The 11,844-nt window shown below is 34.7% G+C and overlaps 1 long non-coding RNA gene across 1 annotated transcript; it reads right to left on the bottom strand.

Annotated features, from left to right (window-relative positions):
* Nucleotides 1-6: 6 nt before the first annotated feature.
* LOC116272714 lies at nucleotides 7-11,838 on the bottom strand. Its single transcript, XR_004181321.1, has 5 exons — nucleotides 10,911-11,838; nucleotides 8,518-8,608; nucleotides 6,627-6,655; nucleotides 6,456-6,528; nucleotides 7-985 (listed from the first exon to the last, which is right to left on the bottom strand). It is a non-coding gene; the product is annotated as an uncharacterized LOC116272714 (long non-coding RNA).
* Nucleotides 11,839-11,844: the final 6 nt, after the last annotated feature.

Here is an 11,844-nt window from a genome sequence, read left to right as displayed (position 1 = left end):
TATTAAATACAGGTTGAAATATGAAAGTATTTTGATTAGTCTCCAAGAGTCCTTAAAATCCTAAAATTCCATGTACTTTTAATTTTACCTATAGAAAAATGGGGCTGGTAGAAAGCAATAAAATAATAGAAGAAAAGAACACCAAGGAAAGCAGAGAAGAAAGTAATTAGGAAAAGATCATAGAAAAGTCATGGAAGAAGAAAAAAAGACTCTAGCAAAAAAAAAGAAGAGTTCATGCAACTAGGCAGGGTACTGCTTTGAAGAAAAACTAAGCTGGGAAGTCAGTAAACCGAGAAATGTATAAGAAACAGCCTCTAAATATGATTAGCATATTTCTACGTAGATATTCTCCAATAAGAGTAAAATAATTCATCTACAGGATTTACCTGGTCTTGCTTATGAAACAAAAACCTATGTCTTGTCACCACAGCTAAGTCAGATCTGCTCTAAAAACTTTGATGATAAAAACAAGGTACTGTTATACCTCTTTAACTCTTAAACATGTTAGAACAAAGTCTTGGATTAACCAGTGTTCTAAGGGAAATCTCTAAAAAGAGTTAACATATGACAAAATGTGACTTTGTGAATTCATCCCATCTGAACCTGGACCTTGATCCTAATGATGCACAGGTACCCATCAATCTGTGCTGAGGGGCAAGAGAAGGGATTTGGGAGCAAGGTAGGCTGATGGCAAACTCAAGGGTCAGTTACTTTTTAGCTATGAAATCATAGACCAATTAATCAACCTCTCTGAACCACATTTGACTGACTAATACAAAGTAGGTGATAGTAGCACAGATGTTTTACAAAGCTGTGTGATGACTATGTGAGATGATAAATATTAAGCACATAATATGTTGTCTAGCCCAGAGTAGAATACTCAACAGATAGTGATTTCTTTCCTCTATATGTTCTGAGTTAAAATATACGTTTTAAAAAACCATAAAGTCTTACCTGAATATAGACTCTACAGAACTCACATGCACTATTAAAGAGAAAAAGTAAAATACATTAAATCAACAAATATAGATAGAAAATACAGAATATTAAAAACATAAGAGGGCATGATGGCACATGCCTGTAATCCCAGCTACTTGGGAAGGTGAGGCAGGAGGATCACCGGAGGAGCCCAGGAGTCTGAAAGTAGCCTGGGAGACATCATGATACTTTAACTTAATTTAAAAGAATCATGCACACTTTCATACATGATCCAGATATTGTATAAAAAAGCATAATACTCAGATGCTTTGTTATAAAGACTGAGATAATTTGATATACAGCATTCCTTTGGGACAATACATTAAGACTATAGTAAAATTATTATTAAGTATACTACTGGTAGAAAATTGATGCATTAAGAACTATTATTTCCCCTCCTTTATAGTTCTCAAATGAGAGGAAAAATCGAATTTAGCACAATTTGATATCTAAAAGTGAACTACAGTGTACAATAGCCATAATACAAACAGAATTCTATAAGACTGACAGAAAATTGTATTATTAGCAGAATTAGTATAAGTGGACAGTGTCAACCTTAGAAAGTATAATTTCTAGACAAATGAACTTGCAGCAGTTAGAACAGAGGATACAGTAGTCTCTCTTGATCTGCTCTACTTATAGAAAGAAACACACACACATGATTTCCCTCTGCTCTCACACCACAGACATCAAAACAGAAGACTTCTGCGACCAAATGTTTGGAGGATTTTCTCCACCAACAAGTAGGCAATCAATTCTGTAGCAGAAACCACCTGGTTGTCCTCTATTCAATTCCAACACTATCTGTCTAGAAATAGTCTCAGATTCCACAGGTTGAAGGCTCAGTCTCACAAGACTGCCTTCCCATACCAATTGCAAATCTGTGTCTCTGAAACTTCTAACCAGCTGATTTCAAGTTGGGGTTCTCAAGACTCCCTCTTTGGGTTTGATTAACATGCTAGAGTGCCCCAAAGATGAAGGGAAACACATTTACCAGTTTATTATAAAGGGTATCACAAAGGAGACACATGAATAGATGCATATGGCAAGTTATGGGGGAAGAGGCATGGAGCTTCCATGCCCTCCCAGGGCACATCAGCCTCCAAATACTTCCATACATTCAGCTTTCTGGAAGGTCTCTGATCCCAGTCATTCTGGGTTCTTAAGAAAGCTTTATTACATAGGCATGAATGAAAAAATCTGCGGCCATTGGTAATTGACCTTATCTTCAGCTCCTGTCACCTCCTAGGAGGTTTAGGGGTGGGGCTGAAAGTCCCAACACTCTAATCATGCCTTGTTCTTTTTTGTGACAAGCTCCCTTTCCTGAAGCTATCTAGGGACTGTCAGTTATCACTCAATTATCAGCATACAAAGACATCACTTTGGAGATTCTAAACATTTTATGAGTTGTATGCCACAAAACAGTGTGGAAGACCAAACATACACTTCACAATATAATATTGAAGGTTTGGATTTCTGTGACTTCAGCTACTTGTGGCCAACTGTAGTCCAAAATATTAAATGGGGGATTCCAGAAATATACAAGTCATAAGTCTTAAATAGTGTGTCATTCTAAGGAATATGATGAAATATTAAGACACCCTGTTCCATCTCACCCAGGTCATGAATCATCCCTTTGTATATGCTATCTGCCCATTAGTCATCAAAATGGTCTGTTCCTGAATCCCAACCATCAACACTATCATGGCTCAATGATCCAGGGTCACATGAAGCAGATGATCCTCCTTCTGATGTGTAGTCAGATAGCCAGAAATAATTAGTAGCCTAACACCACATGACAACTCCTACCTCATTCTCCTGACTTCATCTCATCACATAGGCATTATATCATCTCACAATTATCATATGAGTGAGAAGGGTGAGTACAATACAAGACACTTGGAGAGACCACATTCACTTAACTTTGATTATAATATATTGTTATTGTTTTATTTTATTATGAGTTATTGTTAATCTCTTTCTGTGCCTAATTTATGAATTAAACTTTATCAGAAATATTCATGTATAGAAAAAACATGAATGTATAAGGTTCCATACTATCCACAGTTTCAGACATTCACTGGGTGTCTTAGAAAATATCCCCTGTGGATAAGGGTGAATTACTGTACTGTGCATGTGTGTGTGTGTGTGTGTGTGTGTGAGAGAGAGAGAGAGACAGAGAGAGAGAGACAACACAGATCTCCACTCTCCACAAGAAACACATAAAAAAACAGCACTTTTCCTCACACATGACCCTTAGCTTTTGACAATTCTGGAAAAATGCTGGCACATGTACTCTCCAGTCTAGACAATTTTCCAGACCCTGTGTATGTTGGCTGCTTCAGTTACAAAAAGTTAGGTAGCATCATGGGAAATTTCTTCTTGGACACCAGAAACATTAACCACATCAATAGTACACTTAAGAACTCTAAAAGAATTCTTTTGAACAGATTACCACTGAAAAACTTGTAAGTTAAATCCAATTGACTTTTCAGTAATCTCATGAAATTCTCACATTTAAAAGAAATTTGCAACATCACTTTCTCTGACTGCTCTCCTACTTTTCATTAGCCACTGCTCAGTCACCTTTACCAAGTCCTTTGACTCTGTAAAATGTTGATAGTCCCAGGGTTTTGTCAATGGCTTTCTTCTTATTCTACATCTTCTGCATAATGGATAAGCTCATTGAGATCTATGGCTTTGCCTAATAATTGTAATAAAATTATTCTAGGCCTGCATCTCCAACCATAGTACTATCTCCAGCTACAAACACCTATAATACAATTACTTATTGAAAATATCCCACATAAATGTTTCATTAAACTCAATATGTAAAGAAAACTTTGGTCTGTTCCATGACTGTTTGCACTTCTCTGTTGACCTGACAGTTTCCTTCTCCTTCCCCATGAGCATTGTAAATGCTAATGCACCATGTGGAAACTTATGAATGACCTGAGATTTTTTTCTGTCCCCTAGCTTTTTAAACTCAATAATCAGTAAATCATATTAACTGTACCTATTTTCTGCCTTTGCTTAATCTTTCCATTGCCACTGGAAATACAAACTTATTTTATATTTATATTTCCTAGTCAGAAATGGCCCCTTAACTGATGGCTTTCACAGGGAACAAGAAATCCTACTTGTCAGGGATCAGAAAAAGTGATTAGAAAAATATTTATAAAGATAGTTACAGGAAATAGACACAAATCTTCTTGGAAGGCCGTGGTTAGAGGTTTGCACAACTTCAGTAAATGATTTGGCTGAAAGCAGCCTAATCCTCTTTACTGTGAGTGGACAGCAATGGAGCAAATAACTAGGGAATGTGGAGGAGTTTATCTAAATAGCTTGTTTACTCATATGGTCCTAAGACCAAACTTTGATCATCCGAGGGTGCATGATTGCTTTGTACTGGGGGGTCAGCAGTGTTAATTACCCTCTAGTGGTGTTGACTCGAGACGTTTGTCTCAAGGAATTCATGGTTATGGAATTCCAAATTCAGCTTACTAAATGGTTTTTAGACAAAGTTTTATTGGAATACAGTCATGCCTATTTCCTCACACATTATCTATGACTGCATTCATCCTACAATGGTAGAGTTGAAAAGCTGTGATAGGGACCACATCACCTAACATATTTCCTATTTGGCCCTTTACAGGAAAGGTTTGCCAATCTCTGGTTTATACCATGACCAGAATGCCCTGATACTTAATCTAATCTTGTGACTCCCCTACTCAAACATTTCCAATGCATCTCTGCAGAAAATATTGCTGGCTTCCTATACATAGCCATTATTTATTCTTTCTTGCTACAGAAACACAAGTATATTCATATATTTATTATTTCATTACCCCCATCTCATCTACAAAATGAGAAACCATTATTCTAAGCTAATCACAGTAAAAACATTTGCATTTCTAGTGACTGGTTTACAAATGAGTATGTGTACTAGGGAGGCTGAGGCAGGAGAATTGCTTGAGTGCAGGAGGCGGAGGTGGTAGTGAGCCGAGATCATGCCATTGCACTCCAGCCTGGGCGACAGAGTGAGACTGTCTCCAAAAACATAAATACTTAAAATGCATTCCTGTGTTTTAAATATTTAACTATTTAAGTCAGGTTAAAGCAAAAAGCAAACATGCAAAACTAAAATGTAAGACCGTTTCATCATTAAGGATACGTTTATCATTTGACATCCATGAAGTGTATATCTGGTTTTAAAAAGCAAATTTAACTTCTGATCTCAGCATCCTTAAAGTTCACATTTCATGCAGAGGGTCCAACAAACTCGAATCATACTTTGGGAAGTCAGCATTTTCACTCATGTTTAGAAGTGTACCCTGGATCATTTCAGATCTAACATGTTGTAATACCATAGCTCCAATAATCTGTGGGTCACAGTAGTTCGAATTGTTAGTGGAATGTATGATTGCACAAGGAAATACTTTAAATATTTTAGTTTTAATTTCTAATAACTAAAAAAATAGATAAAACTAACTTAAAGACTCTGAAATCTGCATGTTTTCATTTTTATTTATTATTAATCAGCATGAAATTGTGTAATTAACTATGGTGCAGTCATACAATGGAATTTTATAAAGAACCTAATATTAAAAAACACAGTTAATTGTGTCCATTATGGATGTCTCTAAAAATTATAATGCTGATCAAAAAAGAACATTGCTGAACATTACACTGTGCAACCATGTACGCATTGGAAGTTGAAAAACTACATATTAAATATGACCACGTACACGGTGTTGTAAAATGTTTAAGCATGCATAAGAATAGTTTTCAAAACTGGTTTAGAATACTGGTTACTTCTAGGCAATAAATGGTAGTTGTGTAAAAAGACTCTAAAGCCAAATGCTTCAGAATCACAGTTATATGAAAAAGTGTAGTTTATCAAATATTCATAAAGAAATGATTAATTATTTTCCTCATCTTTACAAGGTAAAGGTACCACACACAAAAACAGACACACACAGGCACCCACACAGACACACACACACAAAGAGTCCAGTAATCAGAGTTACTGATTTTCTTAGGATTCTCAAAGTGACAACACTGAAATGAGGTTATTAATGTTAAAACACAATTGTTATATCAGTAAAATAAATGTTCCCCAAAGTAAACTGTGGAATTTGAATTAAGCTTAGAAGAACTAAAAAAAAAAAAAAAAAAAGTAGAGTTTCAAAATCCACCTTCTTAAATCTTTAATACAAATTCAAAATAGAAAACATTACAGTTTCAGGATACAAAAGTAGAAACAACTGAGATTAAGGCAACATTTTTAAAAAAATACTATTGAAAATTACTGTTCTTGTAATATCAGTTTTTCAAACATAAATATCAGTATTGCCATTATTTAGATCAAATCTTTTCATCAAAGTTGAAAAAAATAAAGCATTAGGGATAGAAAGACTATCAAAATATCCAACATTGAAATATTCATCTTTTCATAGTTAAATTGAAAAATTTACCCGGTCTCAACGTTTGTTCATTCTTCCATTCGAAGGCTTCATTTGGAACAGAGTTTTGCATGTCAACAGCAGGCTAAATGGATTCGGAAGCAAAATGATTAATAAAGAATGTATACTTCACAAAATACGTAGTTAATAAGTCATTCAAAATGAAATTATAAAATTCAATACCTTAAAGTCAGAGGGCTTTTCAGGAAACTCTAAAAAGCAAAAGAGATTTCATTATCAATCATAGGTAAATATGACAAAACCAACCACAAATGAATGCAATGACAGTATCTAATTGAGTCCTCTTGCTCAGCTTTGAGAATGATTCCTTTAGGTTTAGGGGGCTTTCCTTTTGGTTTCTTTCTTTAGGATACTCACATGACAGAAATACACTGAAGAAAATATAAATATAGGTTTCACAGATCATGCAGTTAAGACTTCAAAAGCTTAGATTGTGTTTCACGCAAAAAAGGGCTGATATAAGAAAATAAATGTCAAAAGCTGAACATGGAATGCTACACCATATACTCACTAAAAGAAACACACATTAGAATTCCACAGGCTACCTCATCATGCTCTTTTAATGTGGCCTATCTTTGGAAAGGTATATAGTTAATGCATGAGTTCAGTTGAATTTAGAATTGACATCTCACTGTAGTGAAGTGCCATGAATTGATCAGCTTGGATAAATACTTAGGTCATTATACTAAATATAAACATTCATTGTTTTCCATAACCATATGGTGTAATCATATGCCTACATTTCTGTATCCTCTAGTGTATCCATCTGAATGCTTCTTGATCCATTCATGCAAGAAGATGTATAAAACTCATCATGGAAATAATTTACAATAAGCTTTCAATATTGACATATTTATATATAAATTAACTGCAAGAGATATATTAAACATAAATAACTTTTATATTGTTAAGTCACCACAGTATTTATTTTAAAAAGCAATCTTATTATTCAAGTATAAATTCAGTATATTTTTAGTTCCTATAAATCGTCTGATTTTGTGTATCGTTAGTCTATAATAAATTTTTGTGGAATGGCAATTTTATCAAAACAACTCTTTTTTTTTTTTTTTTTTTTGAGACAGAATCTCGCTTTGTCACCCAGGCTGCAGTGCAGTGGCGCGATCTCGGCTCACTGCAAGCTCCAGCTCCCGGGTTCAGGCTATTCTCCTGCCTCAGCCTCCCGAGTAGCTGGAACTACAGGCACCTGCCACCACACCTGGCTAATTTTTTGTACTTTTAGTAGACATGGGGTTTCACCATATTAGCCAGGATGGTCTCGATTTGCTGACGTCGTGATCCGCCCACCTCACCCTCCCAAAGTGCTGGGATTACAGGCATAAGCCACCGCACCTGGCCAAAACAACTCATTTTCTTAACAATAAAGCCAATGTTCTTACTTTCAAATCTATTTCATTTGAATAGATAACATCAACTAAATATATATTTGTCATGAGTGATTGTAATAGCGAAACCTAGTGAGACCAAGATATTCTAAGAAGTGAGGAAAGTCAGAAAATAAGGAAGACAAAAGGACTATAAAAGGGAATGAAGACTAAGGAAGACAGAGAGTACAGGGAGTTCATGAAGGAACAAGAAGCAGAGCTATAATTTTCTGACAAGTTTTGGTACTGGAGGATCATTTTATATTCTTGCCATCTTTCTAACCATGATCTATCGTTTCTTAAAAAAGTGTTTTATTTTGCCACCTCCATTATATAAACCTGCTTCTTATTCCTTCATGAACTCCCTGTACTCTCTCTGTCTTCCTTACTCTTCATTCCCTTTTTACTCCTTTTCTCTTACTTATTTCCAGACTTTCCTCACTTTTTAGAGTATCTTGGTTTCAAAAAATAATTCAGTTCGTTTTGTGTACTCTATATATATCCTATTGCCAAAACCTGAAAATATATACAACTTATCATCATTTTACTCATCTCTTTTCAATGTTATGTATTTAGTGGGTAATTTTATCTGACTATGAGCATATATCTTTCTTCATGCATTTAGACAAACATATGGTTAAATGACTTTTCAAATAAAAAATGGTTCTTACCTTCTACTTCTCTATTTACATGCTTCATTACACTTTGATCAATAGACTCAGGTATAAACACTTGAACTTTTGTAGAACTCTCAAAGAGACTCTGTTAAAAGTAATATCAATGGATAATTTTGAATTTAAAATCAAAAGAAGCATCAAAATTCCTAATCAAAGTATTTTTTAAACTCAATTTCTGATTTCAAAGGCAATTTGATTTAAGGATAGGCACATATTGAAAATCACAACATTTTGGTAGAAAACCTCACACATGCTATATCTAGATCAAAGTTTATCTGTTATCTTCATGTGGCTATTGACTTGGTTACTGAGCATGAAAAATAAGCAACATTGACAAAACTTTTCACTCATCTGTATATTTCAAAAAGTAGCTCACTTAAAAATATCTTACTTTATCTTCCTCACCAAAAATCAAGAAGGCACATCAAACAAAGTACAACACTTGCTACCTGAAATAACACATGTTGGGGTTCAATCAGGCTGGTGGGAAAAATATTAGATAGAGATAGTTATATAAATAGACACAAATCTTCTTGAAAGGCCGTGAAGTTTGTATAACTTTGATAATATATATGGTTGAAGGCAACTTGATCTTTACCTTTAAACAAATTAAAGTAGTCATAAAGGAAGGCAGAGTAGATTACCTAGCTAGCTTGTTTACTCATATAATCTTAAGACTAACTTTTGATGTACCACAGGCGCTTAAGGGCTTTTTACTCGAGAAGTCCACAATGTCAATCACCCTCTAATGGTGTTGACTCAAGCTTTTGTTAATTAATCTTACTGAATAATTGTGAGTCTGACTAGCTGATCAGGGCCATAGTGGCAACTGTTTACAGAACTCAGCAGGAAGTCTGTAAGCCACTTGGACACCCTCAGCTGGACTGACAGAGCAGAATATCTGTGTGTGAATGTACTTTATTCATCTGTCGCCGGGTCAGAGTTCTGCAAGGGACAGACTCCCTGCATCGGTGCCCCCTCCAGAGGAGGGCTGCTGCAAATACATACTGTATTAAACATTGAAAATATTCATGATTATAGAATTACTTAGTGTTAAAAATGATGCATGGCATGAAGACAATGTTAAGAATAAGTCATATAAAGTATACTCAGAGCATTGTAGAAGTCGCTTTATTTAGGTAAACGGGGAGTTAAAATAATCAAAATGTTTTTGATAAAATATCTGCTGATAGAAAAAGTACTTGAATAAAATGAAAAAGTACTAAGGAAAACTTATATGTATCTTATGTTTAAATGACAGCAGACAAGTATTAGAAAGTCTTTTTTTGTCTATGGACAAATTAGATAAAGTCAACTTGTCTATTGACATCTCATTTCTGTTACCACTGTGCAGCAGGGGCTTGGATCTAAGAGGTCAGTCACTTCCTGTGTCTTTCCACAGTTGTGACCTTGGACTACATCATTATTATTTGGTACTTATGTTACATAAGCATGGCTACCACAAACAGACTCAAAGAGGTCTATTTGTAAAAATAATTTCTACTTTTTAAAACACTCAAACAAATTGTTATTATAGTCCCACTGGTTTCCTATTCTTTATGCATTGTTTTCTCCTGAAATGTTCCTTCAGGTCTATACTGGACAATACAGATATGTCAATAATTTCAAATCCAAAGCATTATCTTTTATGTTTCAAGTTGTACAAAGCCACAGCTTGAACTGGTTTTCTATGAATCCAATTAGAACTTTTGTATGTCTAGATATACCACCGAATCATATATTTGCCCAAAGGTGGACTCAGAGTAATTCTTTAGCTTTTGGTCAAATTTCACCTCAGAACTCATGTGAATTACTTGTGAATTTTAAGCCTTATTTTTTACACTATACTACACAGTTGTCTGAAACTAATTCTGAAAATTATCAGAATTTCACTACCAAGCAGTAATCTACTTAGCACATAGACATTTAAATATTTCTTTTTTTGGAGACAGAGTCTCACTCTATCACCCAGACTGGAGTACAATGGCCCGATCTGAGTGCAATGGCACGATCTCAGCTCACTGCAACAGCCATCTCCCAGGTTCAAGTGATTCTCCTGCCTCAGCTTCCCAAGTAGCTGGGATTAGAGGTGTGTGCCACCACACCCAACTAATTTTGTATTTTTAGTATAGACAGGGCTTCACCATATTAGCCAGGTTGGTCTCGAACTCCTGACCTCAGGTGATCCTCCCAACTCGGGCCTCCCAAAGTGTTGGGATTACAGGCATGAGTCATCACGCCCAGCCAAGAATGTTTTTAGAAATACCAGAATTTCTTCTGAGCATATGCAGTGGTAAGAAAACCAAGTCAAAGCCTCTGACTTTATATTTTCACATCACTCAGTATTAATATTCTTAGAGAATAATAACATCAATAATACACAGCACCTCAGAATCACAAGAATTTTCTTCATCTTCCTCTTGTTTGGATTCTGTTGGGAACCTCTGATCTATAAAAGGTTAATCACAGACACATTCATGAGAACATTTCTTATTATAAAATTTTAAAACATATACAAATCTATTTTCATTCATGAATCTGTGGACTTTCTTCTGTAGCCTGTATATTCTGTCGGTGGATAATAACCACCACTTCTATAGTCAATTGGTTAGAGTTGCAATCTTAAAATCTAAAAATCAACTTTATACTCATTAGAATGCAAATAAAATAAAAATTTGATTAGTTTGTATTAATTATTTCTTCACAAAAGTCATATCCTCTTCTCCCGTGAAACACACTATGTCAGAGATTTGCTATTCACTCAGGTAACTTTAATTACCTATCATCTCTCATTACTTTCTGTTTTTGTTTTTTACTATTACTTAGTTTTATTGACTAAGCAATCTTTATTACATAGTTCTTCAAAAAAAATTATTTATCAATAAATAAGTGTCTGCAAAATACTAACTTTTTGATATTAGCAAAATATATATCCAACCCTTTTAAATTTCAATATGCCATGACAGTATATTTGGTGTGTATATGTTTTAGATAAATAAGCTTAAAGAACTTGTACTGCATACAAACTAAAAACTGCTTTAATTACAATGAGATAGTCTTTCCTTAATGCAACAGTATCTTCACAATCAACTTGTGCCTCCTTGGAGAAACATTACAAATTTATAGGAAAAATGATTGCCTTAAGTAACCTAAATTTCCCACATTTCATAGAATTAAATCAAGGTCCATGCAAGACCCAAGGAATACTGAGCACCATGAGGCAGAAAACGAATATATAACAGAAATATTCTAAACGCATCTGAAGTGAATTCACTCAAATTTCCTAGTTAGACATGGCCCCTTAACTGATGGCTTTCACAG

The sequence above is a fragment of the Papio anubis genome, unplaced genomic scaffold (genome assembly GCF_008728515.1).
Source record: "Papio anubis isolate 15944 unplaced genomic scaffold, Panubis1.0 scaffold1721, whole genome shotgun sequence".
In the NCBI taxonomy this organism is placed as follows: Eukaryota; Metazoa; Chordata; class Mammalia; order Primates; family Cercopithecidae; genus Papio; species Papio anubis.
Note: the sequence above shows the minus strand (reverse complement) of the source record. Positions and strands in the feature narration are given on the sequence as shown.